The sequence below is a fragment of the Peromyscus maniculatus genome, chromosome 14 (assembly GCF_049852395.1).
Source record: "Peromyscus maniculatus bairdii isolate BWxNUB_F1_BW_parent chromosome 14, HU_Pman_BW_mat_3.1, whole genome shotgun sequence".
Taxonomy (NCBI): Eukaryota; Metazoa; Chordata; class Mammalia; order Rodentia; family Cricetidae; genus Peromyscus; species Peromyscus maniculatus.
This window is the reverse complement of record NC_134865.1, coordinates 2,022,719-2,037,000: the sequence shown is the minus strand read 5'-3', so window position 1 is coordinate 2,037,000 and position 14,282 is coordinate 2,022,719.

Below are 14,282 nucleotides of genomic sequence, written 5' to 3'. Positions count from 1 at the left end.
ACTAAACTTAAATTGGAAAGCCTACTTAAGTGTGAAGCTGTTGGAGCAAGTTGGAGGGTGGCCATTAGGAACAGATTGAATTGTCAATGCGACTCTTCTTGTGTGTGCTCTTCAGGTGCTGGCTAAGGACCTTCTGGCAGTTGGAAATTCCAAACATACACAAAAAAGGTTGGAGTTGTGATATAATATACTGCTTTACGGATTATACAGCTTATTGTATTAATTATGATCATTAAGAAATATTGTTGGGCATGGCAGTAGACACCAGTAATTTCAGCACCAAGTGAAAGTAGCCGAAACAAGGTTGCCAAACCAATCTGTGCTACATGAGACTCTGTCTTAAAAACCAATGACAAAAGGAAAAAGAAGAAGTATTACTCTGTGGCCAAACCAGTTCCCTGCAAAAGGAGTCAATGTTCCTTTACTTGGAGAAACTATGAGCATGAGTAGGAAGGTAGTAAATAGGCTGATACAGTTTTGCTAATGACGCCAAATGATTACACAAGGTCTTGGTTTACTGAAGGGGACTTGTCTAGCTTTGGTCGAGCCGGGTGTTTTGGTGAACACCTAGAATCCCAGCACTTGGGAGGCTAAAATATGAGGAGCTCACAAGTTCGAAGCCAGCCTGAGCTACATAATAGGACAACTGTTTGAGATTTCGTTACAATGAAAATACGATGAATAATCATGTGTGGCTGGTTGGTCCCAGATCTCTCCCTGTTTGACATGGAAAGAAAGAGGAGTCAAGGTGAGATGGGGAAGATTATAAAGCCAGGAATACTAAGTCCAGCCTCACAAGGTAGTCGGTCACTGTTAATTGGACAAAAGCATCTGGAGGCTGAGTCTATTTATTTCTTCAAAGTTATGCAAACTCAAGCAATATAGACTTGAGGTTTGTCTCCTTAACACTTGGTGTGTGACAGATCTTCCTTTCCAGAAGCTCTTAATCAAATTATTAGCACATACTGTGAATCCCCAAAATTGTATGCTTATATAGTAGAGGCAAAAGTTGCCACCGTTAGAGTTTAGATTTAGTGAAGCTTCTGCATAATTGGCCCTGTAATGTGAAATTTCTTGGTTGCATTTGTTCTTTTCAAAAACCAACTGAGCTCACAGAATTGCATATAGCGGCCTCCCTTCGAGTTTCATGATGCAGATAAAAACATTACGAATTTGAGGAGAATTCAATTTTTTTTCCTTCAGGGAACTGTGCAGTGGTCACATTTTATTTTTCATATTTGGCAAATTGACAGATGACAGAGCCCAGGGTTACCGTGGTGAGAGAGCCTCCTAATTACCATTCCAAGTAAATTAATGCATAGCTAATCTTACTTAGCCTTCTTTCAGCAAGTATAGCCAAGCATTCTCATTAATCTGGGGCAAAACAGAAAGGCACCTTCTGGGAAGTTTTGTCTAAATATAATCAGAGCATACACCAGAGGAATCAAGCCAAATGCACATCTGGAGACTTCAGAGTCAGTGTTATGTGACTGCACACTTATTCCATCTATCTAGGATAAAGCAGTAGCCTGGTGCTGATTGTATTCTTTCAGCAAGCAGAATTTTTATTAAGACACAAACATCAGGGAAAGTCTCCACTCAATCTGCCTGACTTCTACAAAACCAAACAGAAAGAAAGTTCTAGGAGTGTCACTACTGTAGGGTTCAAACACTTAGGAACCATTCCAAATTCCAAACTTTCTGTCTTCCTATTCTCAATTCCAAAAAATAAAATGCCCTCCTAAACAGTAGGCGAAAAGGCTTCGTGCACAGTTTCACAAGCCTAAAGCAACAAAGAGTCTCGCTATCAGTGCTGAAATTTTCAACGAAGAAAATAGCATCATCATAGTCCACATCATCTTGTCCTTTAGTCTGTGGGACCCCTTCAAAACAGACTTGCAACTGAAGAATGAGCCATACAGCATTAGCTCAAACACCAAATCAGATTAGCTAAAACTCAAGACAAAAAGATACAAATGGATGTTTTCTCTTCTTGTCCGCTGGAAAACACGACTCTCAAATCACACAAAATCTATCTTTGAATTTTTTTTAATGCTTTAAAGAAAAGCGCTGCATTGCTTTGAATGTGCCCCTCCAAAATACCTGTATTGGAAACTTAATCCTCAATATCACAGTATAATAGTGAGGTCTCTGGGGAGGTCATGCCCTCTTGAATGGACTCAATGATGAGTCTATAAAAAGGGCTGTGAGGATGGGTTTGCTCTTCCGTGGCATGAATCCAGAGCTTACCCCTCTTTTGTGCATCCACCTTCTATCTTATGTGGACACAAGAAGAAGGACTCAGCATGGTCTGGAAAGATTGCTCAGTGGTTAAGACCAATTACTTCCCTACAGAGGACCCAGGTTCAGTTACCAGCACACATATGGCAATTGACAACCACCTGTAACTCCAGTTCTGGGGGATCTAACACCCTTTTCTGACCTCTGGAGTATCTTATGCACACATGGCGCACATGCATACATTTGCACACATATACACACAAAATAAAATAAATAGAATTTTTCTAAGAAGAAGAAGGCAGCCAGTTCCAAGTTCCAGAAATGTCTGAGAATAAACTTCTCTACTTTGTCACCCAATGTCTTCATCTGTTTTTTAACACCATATCAGAATATCTGAGACCAGATAATTTATAAAGAATAAATGTTTATTGGGTTCATGGCTCTAGAGACTATGATCTCCAAAAGCATGGTGGCAATATCTGCTTGGCATCTGGTGAGTACCTTCTTACTGCATCATAGCAGATATTACATGGCTAGACAGGGCAAGCAAGCCAGCTTTCCCACATGACTTCATCTAATCCTAATTATCCCAAAGGCTCTGATGCCTCCAAATGCTATTAACATATTATTATGTTTATGATACACAAACTTTTGGGGGAACGTGTTCAAACCATAACATCCATTCTTGACTATTCCATTACAACAACAGAAAGTGGACTTCCCAGTCAGTGAACTTGAGTGTATGCTTTCCCTCCACACCATTTTAAAGGTATCTATCTTCATACTACCTCTTGGCTCTTTCTGTGGAGACATATATACCCTATAAACAATGGGAACAGAGGAACAAAAAGAATAATAATAGCCTGGTTCAGTACCAGAGATTCTGGAGACTGAGGGATGGAACTTGAAAAACAAAATAATAAAAATGATATGGGATTCTTTATCTGAGAGTTTAAGTGCAGGAATAATCTCAGAACCCTTGCTTGGCTTTGATACTAATAGTCCCTGGGATGTATGTTTAACTCTCACAGCAAAATTTGAGGCTTTGGAAGCAGTCAGTATATTAAGGTGAATGTGCCTAGAATAATATACTAGCTGAAAGCCTATCATCTAAATCTCTCCATCCTCCACTTAATAACAATTGTTTAGTATCTTAAATCTCACTTTCCTTATCAATAAAATGGAGATTACAAAGGGATCTGTCTTGTAGCACTGTCATGAGGGTAAATGCCCTGCTTGAGTTATCTGGTTTATAAAGTTAAAGCAGAATTCATGTGAAACATAGCTTGTATTTTAAAGGCGGGGGAGGGGGCAATGTGTAGTGGGTAGCCATTCCAGCTTCGGTCTGGAAGTTCCAACCCCCACTGAGGCTTCGGTAACTATCATGCCTACAAGGCAGAGCCAAGGGAGGGCCCTGAAGACCCGAGATCCGGATGTGCTGGCATCTTTTCCTTCTTGGACCCTGGACACTAGAGGTAGAGCGAGGAGAGTTCTCCAGAGAACACCGCTGGACTGTGCTGCATCTTTCCCAGAACCCACAACCTACCTATCCCTTCATTTGTAAGTTATGCCATTAAATAAATCTCCCTTTTAACTACGTGGAGTGGCCTTAATAATTTCATCAATAGCAATGGAGCTGGAAGAAAAACCTCAATGTCATCATCAGACATGAAGGATCAGAGGAAAAAGGAAGACAAAATAGGATGCTTCCAAAGAAAGTCTGAAAGACCACAGGCATGCCCACTATTAGAGCCAATCCAGACATCAGTTAGAACAAATACAGAAACAATAAAGTCTTGCAAACATGTGGCGCACTCACCCTCCAAGTCTAAGAGGTTAGCAAGGGAAGTAAAAAGCTGATAAATTGAAACAATAAAGCGTCTCTAACACTGCATGTCCCAGGAATCTGTGAGCTGTGATTGACAAGAGGTGCTAAGATCTGAAGAGAATTCAACAGAATAGCACTCTCAGTGGATGAATGCAATTGGGTCATTCATATAGGCAGGTAACTGAAAATATTCAAGTCACACTCATCACCTCGCCTTGCCCTGCTGGAATTACAGCTCTCAGGAGAGGTGGATGGATGCCAGACTTCATCCATGCCACAAATGCCTGATGGTCTCATTCCTTTCATGCTTTTCACTCACAAGATCTCTCTCTCAAGACTGAATTGTTAAAATTATAGTCCAAATGATGGTCAAGATGGCACCAGTAGTACCATTTGAGTGCATAAATACTAATGAATAAACTCAGCCATTTCTGAGTAAACATGAAGACGATTCATCAGTCATAGTGAGTGATAAAGCCTATCAGATGTCAAGTAACGCAGCCACTCTTCATCAATAGATAGACCTGGAGACATTTAAACACACAGAGTATGCTCCTCCATAAGGTAGGGAAGACTAGGTCATACTCTGATTACACATCATAACTTGAGCAGGACACATGAGTAGGTATTTTAATTCTCTGGACCTTGGGGGTCTAACTTATAAAACAAAGTAGTGGAACAAGATCATCAGTAAGATTCTTTATGGCATTTCCCACTTACAAATTAGGATTTTGGAGAGTATAAAGACACTATCTCCTGCTAAACACTAAATTGGAGACCATAGGAAATATTAAGGGAAAGCTGGTTCTATGCCTAAAATGGTCCTGAGTTGACCAGGGGCCCCATCAAGACAGAATAAGATTTCCTCTAGCTTGGGGAAGGGAATGGAGACCATCTGGCAAAGAATAAAAAAAAATGTGGCTCTTTCTAGTCCTTATACTTCTTCCCTATCCAGTCTAAAATTGCCTGAAGTAGTTTCTAAAATAGGAAGGAACTGCTAGAAGCCAACGCCACTTCAACAAAAACTATTAGCAAGACTGGTTGAAACAATAAATTCTGCAGTATGCTTGAACTATAGGGTGCCCGCCATGTGACCTGTGTGGTGTAGCTACATGGGTTTTTATTAGCTAGCAAAAGCTGGGCCTTAAAACTCTTGGCAAGAGTCTTCATTTGACAACTCAGGCTTCTTTCTCTTGGCTCAGACATAGAATCAGTGTCATTGGAAAACGTGTCAGGCCCTGACTTTCTGTGGTAGATACACTGTTCTCTCAGCACTTTGTATATAACTTAACCACTGCCTGAGCGAGGAAGCAACTGGTTCTTGGGTGGTGCTGGTGCTAGTGATTGTGGTGTTTTACATATATACATTTGTATGTATGTATGTATGTATGTATGTATGTATGTATGTGTGTATGTGTGTATGTGTGTGTATACAGATATGTATATATTCATATATATATTAGCTAAACAGCCAAATCCAGGATCACCTGATTCATAAGTACTCCTTTGCATCTTGGGACAGCTGTTTATACAATCAACATAGAAATAATTATATAAAGTTGGAATATTTTCTAAAATGTATTGTCCGTGTTGAAATGACATGCAGGGCAATATTTCAACTCATCGCTGGTATGGGAATGTTAATTTATGATGGAAAACCACAATTGTGTTCTTTTGGCTTGACTTACAAAGAAAAGATCTCTCTCTCTCTCTCTCTCTCTCTCTCTCTCTCTCTCTGCAACTTAGGGATTTATTTTTCTTCTTTGCATATAGTTCACTTGTTTTCAGAGGGGTAGAATCCTGAAGCACAGTGCTTACCCTTTTTATAAGGCCTTCTTCCACCTTAAATGGGATAATCTATAATGCGGTCTCACAAGATTGGAATTTCCATGGGGAAATAACTCACAGGACAGTGCAGTAGGGACGATGCATTCCAAAACTGAGCACTCAGCTTTAGCTCATGTTTGGGAACCAAATAGAATCCTCTTTATCAGTTGTACTTACCACATGGTTGTGTGTTCGTTTCTTGCTGGAGGATGTCTTTCTGTACGCTGTCAATATGTGTTGTTCTGCCGGGCGGTGGTGGTGCACGCCTTTAATCCCAGCACTCGGGAGGCAGAGCCAGGTGGATCTCTGTGAGTTCGAGGCCAGCCTGGGCTACCAAGTGAGCTCCAGGAAAGGCGCAAAGCTACACAGAGAAACCCTGTCTCGAAAAACCAAAAAAAAAATAAAAAATAAAAAAATAAAAAAATAAAAAAAAAACTACTGAATTTTATCTTGGAAGTAGGTATACTGCCTAGTTTTAAGTAAAGTTGACCTCAGCTAAAGTCATTCTGGAAGAAGGAAACTCAACTTAAAAAAATGCCCCCAACCAGGTTGACCTGTGGGCAAGCCTGTGGTACATTTTTTTCTTTTGATTGATGATTGATGTAGGTGGTGCCATCCCTGGGCTGGTGGTCCTGGGTGCTATAAGAAAGCAGGTTGAGCAAGTCATGAGGAGCAAGCCAGTAAGCAGCAACCATCCACACTTCTGCATCAGCTCCTGCCTCCACATTCCAATCTGGAGTTCTAAACCCTGTCCTCTCCAAGTCACTTTTGGTCATGGCATTTTATCAGAGCAATAGAAACCCTCACTAAGACAGCCCACAAATTTTATATGTTAAAATATTCCTCCATAAAGTTTCTTTAAAAAAGGAATTATAGTAAATTTAATAGAGGTGAAAGGAAAAGTAAAGAGGGTCTGGGTTAAGGTACTTGTATACATGCTTTATTCATGTGTGACACCGTTAAAGAACAAATTCAATAAAAGTTAAAAATACAGCTACAGAGAGAGAGAGAGAGAGAGAGAGAGAGAGAGAGAGAGAGAGAGAGAGAGAGAGCAAAGGCCCAGGAAAGAAAGCTTTTAGCAAAGCTCCTGCCTAGGGAAACACCTTACCCACAGACATTTGGGTAAGCATCAAAGTATGGCAGTTGCTGGGTGTTTATCTGCAACAGTCCTGCTTGGAAGAGCCTGCCACAGCCCACTGCCTCGCTCCCTGCCCAGCGTTCTCCCTAGGTCTCTCCCATCTCCAAGCTGCTATTCCTTGAACAAAACCATTCTCTAATTCAGTGCCTCTTCCCCCTTTGTCCAGGCACTCAAATCCCATGTCTTCCTCACTGTGAACTCTAAGTGCAGTTCTCTGTGGAAACCCGAGGTGGCTTTGTGTCCCCGAGGACATGACGTGTCCGTGTGCTATTCCCATTGCTCACGGCTCTTCTTCCCATGGATTGTGATTTGGAGTTATCTGTCTGGCTTCTAGACTGGAGGAAGGGACTGGACTAGATTCATGGTGAGAGCCCCAGACTGGCTCTGGCTCCATAAAGTGTCTGCTCAAATGACTAGTGTTCATTGTGACTACTTAGGTCGATGCTGTATCTAGATTATCTCATTTTAGCCTCTTAAAAGTGAATGAAAGTGGTAGTGCACACCTTTAATCCCAGCACTCGGGAGGCAGAGCCAGGTGGATCTCTGTGAGTTCGAGGCCAGCCTGGGCTACAGAGTAAGATCCAGGACAGGCACTAAAACTACACAGAGAAACCCTGTCTCATAAAACCAAAAAAAAAAAAAAAAAGTGAATGACAGAGGCTGCATGTGGTGCTGGTTGAGGACAGTCTGACCCAAAGCTTGCTAGAGCTACATGGCCACTACTCACAAGCTGTGTTATTGTCCTACATCTCACTAGTGAAGTGGGGGTGATAATTGTACTTAACTCAAAGAGTTTAATGAGGACTGAGTTAATAATTGTAATACTATAAGTATATTTTATTCAATCAGCTAACTGATTTTTTGGACAGTGGTAACTATTGAACCCATGGCTTTTCACATGCTAAACATGAACTCTATCATTAAGCTACATCCCAGCTCTTACAGATATATTTTAGTTAATTAAAATGGTTTTGGGGACTATGAATCACCACAATAGATAAAAGGCGGATAACTAGGGTCCAGTCCTTAGATGGTACAGATGGACCATCATGAGGGATCTGATGCGTTTATATCCTAGCTCATTGAAGGAATAAAATTTCAGTATCAATTGAAAAACACCATAAACCTACAGCTTAACATAATAGAACACAATTTTAACAGCCCCTTTTTGGGGGGGTTTAGGTTTGTAGCTGTCACTTGATCATACCAGAGCCTTCTTGTTCCAGACTCTTTAATATGCCTCCCAGGGTCCCATGACCTTCCCAAGCCCCATCTCTGCCACAACTCCCTTATCACTCCTGTTCCTCAGAAAATTCCAGACAAGAACACTCTTCCATTCCTAAGGCCGCCCCCCCCCACCCCACCCCGCTCCTAACTTTCCTCCAAACATTTTTTCCTTGCCTCTGTAAACACGCCTCTGTACAGAGTTCTGGCTTTCCATTCAATTCGAGCATCGCCTCTTCTGCAACTCCTCTGAAATACTTAAGAGGCTCTTTGCCCTCTCCTTCCTGAGCACGCCGACTCTCCCAGCCAACTGCTGATTGCACTTAGTGTGTTCTGCTGCCGGCCTGCCAGCCTCCTCCCCTGGACGGCAAGCTCTAGCCAGGCAAGTCAGTTTTGCTCAGTGTCGTGTCTGAAGTGCCGTGAACACGGCCTGGCAGAAAGTAGGTGCTCAATACATACTTACCGAATGAGTGTTTACTTCTACACATCAAAAACTTGTAACTTCAGCCCAGTCCAAATTTCAACTTGTCTGGGTGTTCCCGAGTCCTCCGCTTGAGAACATCTATTGAGACAGAGAGAAATTGGCTTGATTTTCCAGCCCCCTTGTGCTGGGCAATCTAATCTCTGCAGGTCATTGGAGGGTGTTACATTTCTCCCGGGTGTCTCACCTCTTGCAATTTGCTCCCTGTGTCTGCTGGACCTTTTCTGTATTGACACTCCCTGCTGGACACCATCCGGGTTTAACCCCTACCCAAAGTATCCCATCTCAAAGCCCTGCCTGTCAGGGAACCGTTACTTGATGGAGCAGTCCAACAAGCTGTTTAAATTAGGACACACCCAGTCTTTGAAAAGCTCTCTATATTTTCCCAAACCTGGACTTGTTCAACTTTCAGATAGCAGCAAGCAGGTTCCTATTCGTGGGCTCCAGTCTGTCTACAGTCCTACCTTGGAACCCAAAATCCTGTTACCTTTGTACACAGACTCAGCTGAACTATCTCATGGTCTGGCCTTTACTCATCCAGTTTCTGTCTGTGGGGTTTTTTGTTTATTTTTTTTTGCTTTTTTCTTCATAATCAAACATGCCCACAATCACCAAGGGAAGGCAGAGCAAGGCTGTGTGAAGAGGGTGAGCTCTAGACCCACCTGACCTGGTTCCAAACTGGGTCTTTAGCTCCGCTGGCTGTGTGGCCTTCTCCATGTCACTCGACTTCTACCTGTTTTAACCTCACTGGTGATAAGGTAATTACAGTGATGCCGACTAGTAATTGTAACAAGGATCAAAAGAGTTAACATATGCAAAGTGCTTAGAAAAATCCCTCAAACATAGTAAGTACTCACTAATTCATGATGTTTTTTCTTTATATACATATATATTTTATATATCTAAATTATGTATATATATATATATTAGACAACTTCCTCCTAGAGAAGAATGCCTCAGAAAGCTGTTTAAGTATTCCAGTTCACTTGTTTGCTTTCTAAGCTGTCATTCGACTATTGTCAAGTAGGACTTGGCTGAAGGACTAGCCAGTTTAGGAGCAAACAGAGTGTAGTCTCTGTGGTTTCTCTGTGTGATTTGGGGAAATTAATTGATTTCTTTGTTTTTTAAATAAATTTGTGTGCATCAGGTAAATATAATAGATGCTATAATCCATATAGATAGTAAAGAAGCTGGCATATCATCTTTCGTAGTTACAGGGGTTTTTGTATGATAAAAAAAAGAACTAAAAATACTGCTTTTGTAATGTGAAATGACTACACCACTGAGGAATACACCCCCCACCTCAGCAACCACTAACTGCCTGTATCTACTTGTGGAGAGGTGGGGACCCATGGACCACTCCTCTAGCCAGGATGTTGGTAGGCTCCGTCTTGTGTAGGTTTTATGCAGGTAACCACTGTGAGTTCCTGGGTATAACAGCCATGTCATGCACTCTTCCACAGTGTTCCCTGAGTCTTCAATGAGGTAGAAAAGATGTCTTCTTTAGAACTGAGCACCCAAGAGGCACTTATTCTCAGCACTTTGACCAATTCACAGAATTCACTGTTGGGTAAGACTGTCCATGACTTTTCTCCTCAAATAGCCACACAGCACCTTCCAGCACTATCAATGCCCGTGGGAAGGACTCTTCCAGCTCAGTTCCAGCTTGGTTTCTCTACCCTCTGCAACCACAATGCATGGTTTCTCTAGCAATGGGGTCTTATCATATCATCTAGTGGGCAACCAAGAGGAATGGTAATAGACTATGTTGTTTGGGGGGCCTGTGCGGACACTCCAACCAACAGTCAACAGAGATACACCAGGTGCTGGAACTTTAAAAGTTCAATGTCCTGCAGCTTCTAGGAACAGCATTATCCACCAATTCAAACTAGTTTTTAAACAACTGTATTTTTAATTAGGTTAAAAGAAGAGCTTTGTCCAACGGTCCCTTCCTCCAATCCCCTTTCCCTTCACCTCCATCCCCACTTAAACCTTTCCACCTCTGACACACACTTCTGCTTCTACATCACCTGTGCTCTGTTACTTGCCCTTCCCTTAAGTACTCTGTCTCCCCAGACCCCCCATGGCCCCCTTCTAGCTTCCCGACCTCTACAGGCACTCCAAGTTAAACATACAGATCTAAACCTTTAAAAACAGGAGTCTGCATAAGAGAGAGAGCATGTGGCACTTGTCTTTCTAGCTTACTCTATCTCATTCATTCTATTTTCCATTTCGTCCATTTTTCTGCTAATTCCATAATTTCATTTTCTTTATAGCAGAATAAAGTGGCATTATGTATATGTATCACATTTTCATTATCCATTTATCCATTGATGGATGTCTAGGCCAATTCCATTCCATTCCCACACCCTTGTCTTGTTAATGATCTTAGTGGAAATGAATCAAAAACATCTCCATTTAGCACGATGTTGTCATGTATAGTCTTTATTATGTTGAGATATGGTTCCTTCATTTCCCAATTAGTGTGAAGAGAACAGCAATGGACCTGGATGAGCCAGGGTCTCTAAAACAGAACACAGAGTCTTTGGATATGTGCCCAGGAGTGGTATAGCTGGATAATGGGAATTGTATTTTAAGCTTTTTCAAGAAACCTCCACAATGATTTCCATATGGCCAGACCAATTTATAGTCCCACCAACAGTAGATAAGTGTTCTCCTCTCCCGACATCCTCACCAGCATTTGTTGAAATTTATGTTCTTGATCACAGAGTCTCACTGCAGACAGACTCTCTGGGTGATTTTGATTTGCATCTCACTGATAGCTAAGGACTTTGGACATTTAAGAAATATTTATTAGCCACTTGTAGCACGAATCTTAACAAGTCTTATTAATAAGAACAAATCTGGAGCCAGGTATTGGGGTAAACGCTGAATGATCAGAGAAGCAGAACAAGCCACAGCTTCCTCAGCTCACCAGTTCCTCAGTTGGTCCTGTTTCCTCAGACTGGAAGCCTCTGAGTCCTCATCCAGATGGATCTCAGCTGAACTGCTCCTGCTAGAAGCCTAAAGCTTAACCAGCCTAGCTCCTGGTTTTCAGGCCTTATATATCTTTCTGCTTTCTGCCCTCACTTCCTGGGATTATAGGCTCACTTCTTGGGATTAAAGGCGTGAGTCACCATGCCTGGCTGTTTCCAGTGTGGCTTTAAACTCACAGAGATCCTATGGATCTCTGCCTCCCAAAGTGATAGGATTAAAGGCATGTGTGCCACCATTTTCTGGCCTCTATACCTAGCGGCTGTTCTGTTCTCTGACCCCAGATAAGTTTATTAGGGTGCACAATATTTTGGGGAACACAATATCACCACAGGCACTGGTATTTCTTCTGAGATCTTTCTGTTCTCTGCAGCATGTGGCTTTGACTGAATTGTTTCCTTGATTTTCTTTTTTAGTTCTTTGTATATTCTAGATATTAATCCTCTGTCAGATGGGCATCTGGTGAAGATTTTCTCCCATTCTGTAGGCTGCCTTTTCAAACTCACTTAACAGTGTCCTTTACTGTACAGAGGGCCTTGAGTTTCATGAGGTCCCATTTGTCAACTATTGGTCTCGTTTCCAGAGTGACCAGAGTCCTATTCAAAAAGTCCTTACCTATTCCCATATCTTGACATCACTTCCTACTTTTTTCAGAGTTTCGTCTCATTTTGAGCTCCTCGGTCCCTTTGGATCTTGTTTTTGTGCAGGGTGAGAGACAAAAAATGGGTTTCTTTGTCTACATGTAGATACCCAGCTTTTACAGCTTTCTTGATAAAGCTATCTTTTCTCCTATATATGTGTTTGTCAAAAATAAGATGGCTGTAGTTTCACAGCCTCATATTTGGGTCCTCTATTCTATTCCCTTAATCTGGGTGTTTGTTTGTGTGTCATATGAGGCTGTTTTATTACTGTGGCTCTGTCGTATAAATCAGGCATAGTGATGTCTCAGCACTCTTCTTTTTTGCTCAGGATTGCTTTGGCTATTTGGGGTCTTTTGTGTTTCCACGTGAACTGTAAGCTTTTTTTTTTTTCTATTTCTGTGAAGACCCTCGCTGGAATTTTTATTAGTTTTGTATTTGCCTGCAGATTGTTCTTGATAGGACAACCACAATATTAATTCTTCTGACCCATGAGCATGAGGGTTCGCTCCTCCTCTAGTATCTTCTATTTCTGTTTGGTTTTGGTTCTCTGTTATGGTGATAGTGGTTGTGGTGGTGGTTTGGGGTTTTTTGAGACAGGTTTCTCTGTGTAGCCCTGGAACTCATGACCAGGCTGGCCTTGAACTCAGAGATCCACCTGCCTCTACCTCCTGAGTGATGGGATTAAAGGCGTGTGCCACCATACCCAGATCCATATTAAAATTTTCTATTGAAGAGATCTTTCAGTTCCTTGGTTGGGTCTATTCCAAGATATTTTCTGGGTTTTTGGTTTTTGTTTGGTTGGTTTGGTTTTTTGTTTTTTTAAGACTACTGTGAATGTAATTGTCCACCTGACTTCTTTATTCTACATTTATCACTGGCATTTAGGAAGGTTACTGGGTTTTGTACGTTGATTTTGTATTTTGCCAGTTTGCTGAAAGTGTTTATCAGCTCTAAGAATTTTTGGTCGAAGCCGGGCGGTGGTGGCGCACGCCTTTAATCCCAGCACTCGGGAGGCAGAGCCAGGCGGATCGCTGTGAGTTCGAGGCCAGCCTGGGCTACCAAGTGAGTTCCAGGAAAGGCGCAAAGCTACACAGAGAAACCCTGTCTCGAAAAACCAAAAAAAAAAAAAAAAAAAAAAAAAAAAAAAAAAAAAAAAAAAAAAAAGAATTTTTGGTCGAGTCTTCAGGACTTCTTATGTGTGGAATCATGCCATCTGCAAATAAGGACATTTTGACACCTTCCTTTCTATCTGTCTTCCTTGTATTTCCTTCTTTTGTCATATTGCTCTAAGAGAGAGGTTCTCAACCTGTGGGTCATGACCCCATTATGGTCACAGATCACATTATATTTACATTATAATTCATAACAGTAGCAAAATTGCAGTTCTGAAATAACAACAAAATAATTTTATGGTTGGGGGTCACCACACCGTGAGGGACGGTCGGTATTAAAGGGTCGCAGTGTCAGGAAGGCTGAGAACCGCTGCGAAGCCTTAAGCACTAAATCAAACAGGAGTTTGATGCTCTTGTCTTGATCCTGATCTTAGCAGAGATGGTTCAGGTTTCTCTGTCTCGCTGAATGGTGGCTTTGTCACCAGTAGCCTTCTTATGTTGAGGTGTGCTCTCTCCGTTCCTAGTTCTTCAGGTTCTTTTATCATAAAGGAACATCGTGTGCTATCCAAGGTCTTTTCTCCATCCATCATAGCGATTACATGACTTCTGCCCTTCTATTTATGCCTATATTACTTATATCATTGTGATACCTCACCTTGGTTGTCAAGTTGACTATATCTGGAAACAACTAAACTCCAAGGTGCTGGGGGCACTCCTGTGAGGAAATTGCTTTCTCCTTTAATTGAAAATAGGGTTTTTTTTCCTTATATAATACACCTTGATTAAAGTTTCCCTC